The sequence below is a fragment of the Schistocerca gregaria genome, chromosome 2 (genome assembly GCF_023897955.1).
Source record: "Schistocerca gregaria isolate iqSchGreg1 chromosome 2, iqSchGreg1.2, whole genome shotgun sequence".
Classification (NCBI taxonomy): domain Eukaryota; kingdom Metazoa; phylum Arthropoda; class Insecta; order Orthoptera; family Acrididae; genus Schistocerca; species Schistocerca gregaria.
In genome coordinates this window covers 879,579,072-879,588,876 of record NC_064921.1, presented here as the reverse complement: position 1 = coordinate 879,588,876, position 9,805 = coordinate 879,579,072, and the positions used below count along the sequence as shown (strand labels likewise).

At 41.5% G+C, this 9,805-nt stretch overlaps 1 protein-coding gene across 2 annotated transcripts in view; it reads left to right on the top strand.

The window, feature by feature from the left end:
- The first annotated feature begins 312 nt into the window (after positions 1 to 312).
- Positions 313 to 9,805, top strand: part of LOC126335288 (polypeptide N-acetylgalactosaminyltransferase 3-like) — a 337,479-nt gene continuing 327,986 nt past the window's right edge. The window contains exon 1 of one of the 2 annotated variants that reach the window (XM_049998376.1): positions 313 to 613. The gene's annotated coding sequence lies outside the window, so the exon portion shown is untranslated. The remainder of the gene's footprint in view (positions 614 to 9,805) is intronic. The other variant, XM_049998377.1, reaches the window with a different exon arrangement.

Below are 9,805 nucleotides of genomic sequence, written 5' to 3'. Positions count from 1 at the left end.
ACGAAGAAACGTATGCTATATCTATTACTGTACATATTATGCTCCGTTCGTTGAGTTAAGACAACACTGTCTCTTAGAATTGCGAATATCCTTTGGCCTCGAGTAAAGGAAGCCAAAAAAAATGAAGAACGTACTTTCTAGGTGTTGCCTGTTAAGCCGAAACGCATTTAATAGAGATCAGAGTTGTAGTTTCATAGATAACGGCCGACTATTAAGCACGCCTGTAGCAATTTGCCGTGCGGCGCTAATTGCCCCGCGGCAATTTCGCTTTCCATCGCCAGAGCCCGCCACCGGCACCTTCTCGCGTCTCCGCAGACCAAGGTCTCTGGCGGCGAGCTGCGCATGCGCAGACGACGTGCGCGGAGCAGAGGCGCACGGTGCGTTCGCACGTGAGCGGCCGCCGCGGTCAGCCGCTAGCAGGTAGACTCGCTCCGCCGTGTTTACCGACGTCGGAACATTGTTTTTCTCGCCCGTACTGCAGCAAGAACCTAGCGCATCTTGGGCAGCAACTGTCTGCGGATGATTCCTACGTGTGTGTGCTCGTCCGTCGGTGGACACAGAGGCGTCACCGGAGAAGACAAGCGGCGTTAGGAGCCTCGTAGGCAGACTAACGGTGAGTGTGGGCGTCCCACGCCTTTCTTTGTTTTCGCTTTCCGCCGGCGTTCCAGGCGGCCACGTCCAGTTTCTCTTCTGCCGGACGTCTGCAATGGATCACTGACCTGGCTGGAACCAACCGTTCTTAAAACTCCGGAACCTTCACTGTTACACACATGACGTCTCTGCCGTAGTAATTAAAAGATCGCCAAGTACTTTTATTTCCATTTTCGAGGTAAGCATTCCAGTACCGGCAAATCGTCCTATTTACTAAACGATATAAGCCAAGGTAACAAACAGTAAATGTGACTAGAGCTGCATCAAAACTTTCTGCGTAATGTTTTGCTACAGCTGTGTATCAACAGGTGGCGGTGATGTTTACAAGCTGTCATATCGTTTTGTTGAAGCGCACGTGTCATGCGCCACGAAGTAAAATGATAAACAAATCCCTTTTTTATAGTCCTGGTAAGCATTATCTTTGCCATTTGGGTTCTTTCCGGCGAAAATGAAATTTGTTGATATTTGTCGCTGTCTCCTACTGTCCCGCCTACCTTTACTAGATTAGAGATTAGATTAGGTTTTTCGTTCCATAGATCCGTACTGAGTAGATTCTCGTGGATGTGGAATATGTCACTTTTTTTTAATGCTGAAATAACAATACTAACAGTATGAGTATATACAATACATCATTTGTTTCTATTTAAAAAATCGTCAATGGAGTAGAAGGAGTTGGCCACTAGTAAGTCTTTCAGGCTCCTTTTAAACGGATCTTTATTTGTAACTAAATCTTTTATGTTTGCTGGCAAATGATTGAAAATGAGGGTTCCTGAGTAGTGAACCCCTTTTTGAACCAAAGTAAGTGCTTTCAAGTGCTGTGTAGATCATTTTTGTTCCTGGTACTACATGTATGAACTGAGCTGTTTGTTGGAAAAAGATATGTATTATTTATGACAAATTTCATTAAGGAGTAAATATACTGAGAGGCAGTAGTTAGTTTACCCAGTTCTTTGAAGGGGTTTCTACAGGCCGTCCGTAAATTTACTCCACTACACACTTTTGGACTCTGACAACTTTTGTTTGACTTGAAGAGTTACCCCAAAATATTATACCATATGACATTATGGAATGAAAATAGGCAAAGTATGCAAGCTTTTTCATTTTTATGTCGCCTATGGCTGTTAACACTCGAACTGCAAATACAGCTTTGTTAAGGCGTTTCTGCAGTTCTGTGGTGTGCTCCTCCCAACTGAATTTATTCTCAAGTTGTAATCCCAGGACTGTCAACCTCTTCTATCTGCTCTTCTTCATACTTTATGCACATGCTGGGTGGAAACCTTTTACAGGTTCTGAATTGCGTATAGTGAGTCTTTTAGAAGTTTAAAGTCAGTGAGCTGGCTTTAAACCATTTATTAATATCCATGAAAATATCATTACCAGGTCTTTCTAAAACTACACTCTACATACTATTTATTGCAATACTTGTGTCATCTGCAAACAAAACGAACTCTGCTTCTGGCAGTGTAACTGATGAGAGATCATTAATGTACACAAGAAAAAGGAATGGCCCAAAAACGGAAACTTGTGGGACGCCACATGTAATTTCTACCCATTCTGATGATGACTGATGACTTAAGTCACTAGTCACTACATGCGTCAATTCATTTGCATTTCATGATCTTAAGGCGTGAGCCACCATAGTCGAACTGAATTTCATTCGCATGCCTACAAAAAGGTCGTAATCTTTCTCTTGGAAACATCATTTCGGTCATTTGTATTACCGAACAGAGCCGGATTTCTGATCTGAATTGCCGAACACAGACAGATTTCTGAAAGTGTACTGTTTGTGAGATAACTTAGTTTCTAAGAAATACGCAAATGACTCAGTGGTTAAAGGATATTCTCGTGTCTGGGATAAAACAGGTACGTTTTCCGGCGGTGGCAACGTTACAAGGACGTTCAAGGTAAGACCTCTATTACAGCAATTGTGTTCTGGGATGGTTCTGTGCAAAACGACATATAGATAGGTACCTCTAGTTCATACCAGTGAAGCTTTCACTTTCATCTGTTTTATAGAAAAGACCATTGGTAACTTTAAACATCAGTTCCATTAAGCAGAGTGAAATATGAAGGACGGGAGAGAAAACGAGAGCGATGAAGCGAGAAAAGTTGTTACACGTGAACAAAAGAAATGTCACCTTGCTATGGTTTGGAGTCCTGGCACGAAGACGTTTCCACATCGAGAGGGCACACCTAATACTACTGTACTATTCCCACCGCCACACTGCAGATTTTTTAAATTTATTATTCTCAGTGCACTGGGAGTTAAAATCAAACTGTTGATTTTCTCATTTATTCTGCGTTGTAAGCCCCTGCCGCTTTGAGGCATGGTTCAGGAATCACACATACTGTGCGGCCACAATGCCTTTTCTCTTCCCTTATGAATATTAAGATTGGTAAAAACTGAAAAGAAGAGAATCTAAACAGTTCGGATTTGGTGCTAAAGGAGGATGTTCATAATTAGGTGAACAAATAAGATAATAAATAAGATTCTCCACAGAATCGACGAGGAAAGAAATGTATGGAAAACACTGACTAGAAGATGGGATTGACAGAAAGAAATGTGTTCAGATATCAGGGCTCTATGGCTCTGAGTATGCGACTTAACTTCTGAGGTCATCAGTCGCCTAGAACTTAGAACTAATTAAACCTAACTAAAATAAGGACATCACACACATCCATGCCCGAGGCAGGATTCGAAACTGCGACCGTAGCGGTCGCTCGGTTCCAGACTGTAGCGCCTAGAACCGCACGGCCACTCCGGCCGACAGATATCAGGGGATAACTTTCATGGCACTAATGATGAAGACCTCCCTGCCCCCCTCCCCCCCCCCCTCCCCCAAAAAAGAAAAGACAGCTGTCAGGATCAGGGAATTCTTTCTGGCCCCTCCGGAGACTCCATCCCTCTGCTTGCGGAAGAACGTTGTGGTTGGTTTTTGCCTTGGATCATCTCGTTGTCATGATGTTTAGCACCTTCCAGTATGCCTCTCGGTTATATAGCTCTGCAGTTCGGCCTTACATTCTGCCTGCGTGAAAATACAGTCTGTGCCACAAATCATTATTTCTTACTATTAAAGACCATCCTTTAGTTTACCCCTGTTGAGCTCTAAGGGGGGCGATCTGTGGTGATAGAAGAACTGCTTGGTCGAGATCGCTATACAAAACTTTATAGATAACCGGTTTCGCTAAAATTAAGTTACCATCTTCAGATCTTCATAAAGGTTATTACAAAGATCTGCATCTACATCCATACTCCGCAAGCCACATGACGGTGGGTGGCGGAGGGTAACTTGAGTACGTCTGGCGGTTCTCCCTTCTATTCCAGTCTCGTATTGTTCGTGGAAAGAGAGATTGTCGGTATGCCTCCGTGTAGGCTCTAATCTCTCTGATTTTTTCCTCATGGTCTCTTCGCGAGATATACGTAGGAGGGAGCAATATACAGTTTGACTCCTCGGTGAAGGTATGTTCTCTAAACTTCAACAAAAGCCCGTACCGAGCTACTGAGCGTCTCTCTTGCAGAGTCTTCCATTGGAGTTCATCTATCATCTCCGTAACGCTTTCGCGATTACTAAATGATCCTGTAAAGAAGCGCGCTGCTGTCCGTTGGATCTTCTCTATCTCTTCAGTCAACCATATCTGGTACGGATCCCACACCGGTGAACAGTATTCGAGCAGTGGGCGAACAAGTGTACTGTAACCTACTTCCTTTGTTTTCGGACTGCATTTCCTTAGGATTCTTCCAATGAATCTGTCTGGAATCTGCTTTACCGACGATCAACTTTATATGTTCATCTCATTTTAAATCACTCCTAATGCGTATTCCCAGATAATTTATGCAATTAACTGCTTCTACTTGCTGACCTGCTTTATAGTAGCTAAATGATAAAGGATCTTTCTTTCTATGTATTCGCAGCACATTACGCTTGTCTACATTGAAATTCAATTGCCATTCCCTGCACCATGCGTCAATTCGTTGCAGATCCTCCTGCATTTCAGTACAATTTTGCATTGTTACAACCTCTCGATATACTACAGCAACATCCGCAAAAAGCCTCAGTGAACTTCCGATGTCATACACAAGGTCATTTATGTATATTGTAAATTGCAACGATCCTACGACGCTCCATTGAGAATGAAATGCTGCGTTCTGTTATCTAGCAACTCTTCAATCCTATCACACAGTTGGTCTGATAGTCCATATGCTCTTACTTTGTTGATTAAAAGACTGTGGGCAACTCTATCTAACGCCTTGCGGAAGTCAAGAAACGCGGCATCTACCTGTGAAGCCGTGTCTATGGCCCTCTGAGTCTCGTGGACGAATAGCGCGAGCTAGGTTTCACACGACCGGCTTTTTCGAAACCCATGTTGATTTCTACAGAGTAGATTTCTAGTCTGCAGAAAAGTCATTATACTCGAACATAATACGTGTTCCAAAATTCTACAACTGATCGACGTTAGACATATAGGCCTATAGTTTTGCACATCTGTTCGATGTCCCTTCTTGAAAACGGGGATGACCTGTGCCCTTTTCCAATCTTTTGGAACGCTACGCTCTTCTAGAGACCTACGGTGCACCGCTGCAAGAAGGGGGACAAGCTGCACACAAAATCTTTTCATTGAATTTCCGGGTACATAAAATATGAAATTAAAAATTTCTATGTACATCACAATTCGCCAAAACACGGTTATGAAGATCTGAAGATGGTAACTAAGTCTTGCCGCAACCCTTACGTACAAGAAAGCTTTTTATAGCGATCTCAGCTAAGAATTTCTTCTTTTCCTGAATAAAGACGATCCTATCCATTCGTGCAATATCTTGCCTATGACCGCACTGCCAGGTATTGGGGTCCGTGATGCCGATGGCTATACATTCACAGATATCTGTGGCGCGTTGGCGTATTTTTAGCTGATACCCGGCATACGAGCTTTGATCGGAGAAGAGTGTGTAATTTTTAATATTTTCTTTATATTAAGAAGGAGGTAGTAAGATCTACTTCGTGTTTCTGCCCTGTCCCAGATTTAAAAAAAGTCTTCAAATGTGTGTGAAACCTTATAGAACTTAACCTAAATTATCCTAAGGACAAACACACACACACCCATGCACAAGGGAGGACTCGAACCTCCGCCAGGACGAGCCGTACAGTCCATGACTGCAGCGCCTAAACCGCTCGGCTAATCCCGCGCGGCTCCCAGATTTCCTACCATTCTGTATCAATGAATGCTTTGTTTCCTTCGATATCGTTCCACAAAGTAGGAATTAAAGCGATTTCATTGTAATGTCCATAGGAAAAGCGATTTAAATACGTTGTCCTGTATAGCACAGTGGAAAAGGAATGTAAAGGCTCTTCAGATAATGGCATCACTTGCTGATCCTACAGTGATTCGAAACGCAACCCACAGGATGGTAAAACTTTACTTAAGGCAACAGCGGCGCAGTGTACTGATGTTGGCAATAGTCTTTTGTGTTTACCATGAAGTAAATAATAAATGCCGTTCCAGCTCTGTGGTTGACGGGTTCTTGTGTGCACCCTTGTCCGCTCAGTAAATTTATTACCCTCGTAAAGCGAACATTTCGTATCAAAACGTTTGCGTTAATATGAAGAGATTAACATCAACGTCACAAAACTCCCAGAATTCAACGGAGGTTGGCAACATCAGCACACTACGCCGCCGCACAGTTGGTCAGCATCCCAAAAAGCTGGTCAAAATATAAGTAGTTGTTCAATTTGTACCAAACTTAGTATGTAACGGTTTACGGAGTTTCTGATTAAGAATATGATATCAAAAACTGAAAAAAATCAAAATGGCGGACCCAAGATGGCAGGCTCTATGTACACTACTATCATTTTTTACGTATAAAAGTAATTTTTAGGGAATTATCGAGGTTTCTGATGATGACAAAGTTCAAAAAATTTAAAAATGGTGGATCCAAGATGGCTGTCAAAATCTATGTCTTTTTATTTATTTATATATTTTTATTATAGCTAACACTTGGTTCAAGAATCATAAAAGAAGGCTGTATACATGGAAGAAGTCTGGAGATACTGACAGGTTTCATATAGATTATATAATGGTTAGACAGAGATTTAGGAACCAGGTTTTAAATTGTAAGACATTTCCAGGGGCAGATGTGGACTCTGACCACAATCTATTGGTTATGACCTGTAGGTTAAAACTAAAGAAACTGCAAAAACGTTGGAATTTAAGGAGATGGGACCTGGATAAACTAAAAGAACCAAAGATTGTACAGAGTTTCAGGGAGAGCATAAGGGAGCAATTGACAGGAATGGGGGAAAGACATAAGGTGGAAGAAGAATGGGTAGCTTTGAGGGATGAAGTAGTGAAGGCAGCAGAGGATCAAGTAGGTAAAAAGACGAGTGCTAGTAGAAATCCTTGGGTAACAGAAGAAATATTGAATTTAATTAATGAAAGGAGAAAATATAATAATGCAGTAAATGAAGCAGGCAAAAAGGAATACAGACGTCTCAAAAATGAAATCGACAGAGTGCAAAATGGCTAAGCAGGGATAACTAGATGACAAATGTAAGGATGTAGAGGCTTATCTCACTAGGGTTAAGACAGATACTGCCTGCAGGAAAATTAAAGAGACCTTTGGAGGAAAGAGAACCACTTGTATGAGTACAAAGAGCTCAGAGGGAAACCCAGTTCTAAGCAAAGAAGGGAAAGCTGAAAGGTGGAAGGAGTATATAGAGGGTCTATACAAGGGCGATGTACTTGAGGACAATATTATGGAAATGGAAGAGGATGTAGATGAAGATGAAATGGGAGATACGATACTGCGTGAAGAGTTTGAAACAGTACTGAAAGACATTAGTCGAAACAAGGCCCCCGAAGTGGACAACATTCCATTGGAACTACTGACGGCCTTGGGAGAGTCAGTCCTGACAAAACTATACCATCTGGTGAGCAAGATGTATGAGACAGGCGAAATACCGTCTGACTTCAAGAAGAATATAATAATTGCAATCCCAAAGAAAGCAGGTGTAGACAGGTGTGAAAATTACCGAACTATAAGTTAAATAAGTCACAGCTGCAAAATACTAACACGAATTCTTTACAGACGCATGGAAAAACTAGTAGAAGCCGACCTCGGGGAAGATCAGTTTGGATTCCGTACAAATGTAGGAACACGTGAGGCAATACTGACCCTACGAATTATCTTAGAAGCTAGATTAAGGAAGGGCAAACCTACGTTTCTAGCATTTGTAGACTTAGAGAAAGCTTTTGACAATGTTGATTGGAATACTCTCTTTCAAATTCTGAAGGTTGCAGGGGTAAAATACAGGGAGCGAAAGGCTATTTACAATTTGTACAGAAACCAGGTGGCGTTTATAAGAGTCGAGGGACATGAAAGGGAAGCAGTGGTTGGGAAGGGAGTGAGATAGGGTTGTAGTCTCTCCCCGATGTTATTCAATCGGTATATTGAGGAAGCAGTGAAGGAAACAAAAGAAAAATTCGGAGTAGGTATTAAAATCCATGGAGAAGAAATCAAAATGTTGAGGTTCGCCGATGACATCGTAATTCTGTCAGAAACAGCAAAGGACTTGGGAGAGCATTTGAACGGAATGGATAGTGTCTGGAAAGGAGGATATAAGATGAACATCAACAAAAGCAAAACGAGGATAATGGAAATCGGGTGATGCTGAGGGAATTAGATTAGGAAATGAGACACTTCAAGTAGTAAAGGAGTTTTTCTATTTGGGGAGCAAAATAACTGATGATGGTCGAAGTAGAGAGGATATAAAATGTAGACTGGCAATGGGAAGGAAAGCGTTTCTGAAGAAGAGAAATTTGTTAACATCGAGTATAGATTTAAGTATCAGGAAGTCATTTCTGAAAGTATTTGTATGGAGTGTAGCTATGTATGGAAGTAAAACATGGACGATAAATAGTTTGGACAAGAAGAAAATAGAAGCTTTCGAAATGTGGTGCTACAGAAGAATGCTGAAGATTAGATGGGTAGATCACATAACTAATTGAACAGGATTGGGGAGAAGAGAAGTTTGTGGCACAACTTGACCAGAAGAAGGGATCGGTTGGTAGGACATGTTCTGAGGCATCAAGGGATCACCAGTTTAGTATTGGAGGGCAGAGTGGAGGGTAAAAATCATAGAGGGAGACGAAGAGATAACTATACTAAGCAGATTCAGAAGGATGTAGGTTGCAGTAGGTACTGGGAGATGAAGAAGCTTGAACAAGGTAGTGTAGCATGGAGAGCTGCATCAAACCAGTTTCAGGACTGAAGACCACAACAACAGCAACATATTTTTATTCATATAAAGGTCAGTATTTAGGGGTTATTGTAGTTAATGATTAAAAAATAAACCAAAAAAATGGAAAACCGAAGAAAGGACCAAATGTAGGTTACAAGATGATGTAAAATATTACAAAGAATTCTTTCATTTTAATTACAATTATTAATTTTGTAAATTTTTTATAAGTTAATTTACAAGTTTTCATTTTCTTATTCTTTTTCATCTTCTGCTTCAACTGAATCGTCATACTCGAATCTGAAAACTTCATTTTATACATGCTTTGCCCGGAGGTTCCGTCAAAGCCCCACTTACAAATAAGGGCCATATTAGACATTTCCGATTCACTCATATGTAAAATATCGTCTCGTTTCAGCAGTAGAAGACGTTGAACAGTGTGGTCTAAGAAAGCTTGCAACCGTACCTCAGCTTTTGATTCGGTAAAAGTGAGGGTTACGTCTGGAGGGCAGCAAGCTTTTTTTGCTACCAAAACAGCTGAATACGGTGGATATAGTGTGTTTAAGCCTTTTCCTTTACCCCATTTCTCAAATGCTGGTAAGATTCTTTTGACAATTTCAAGTCGAAAGGAGTGCTAGACCTTCATTTGCATCATATGAGGATGGCGATGATGTTGAAAATCGCAAGCCTACCTTGTTATTTTTCACCTTGGATGGACTTGAGAGTGTGACGTCTTTCACACTCTTCGCAGCATCTGGGTGCTCCGAAGATCGAAGACTCATTTGCGCGGCGAACGATAATTCGACAGGACTGAATTTCATAGGAATCACCTCAGTTCTCCTTCTTTTAGACCTATCAGATAATGTTTCAATTTTTGTGGCAGGTCGGCCTGTTGATTTAGTCACACTTGCAGGTTTCAAATC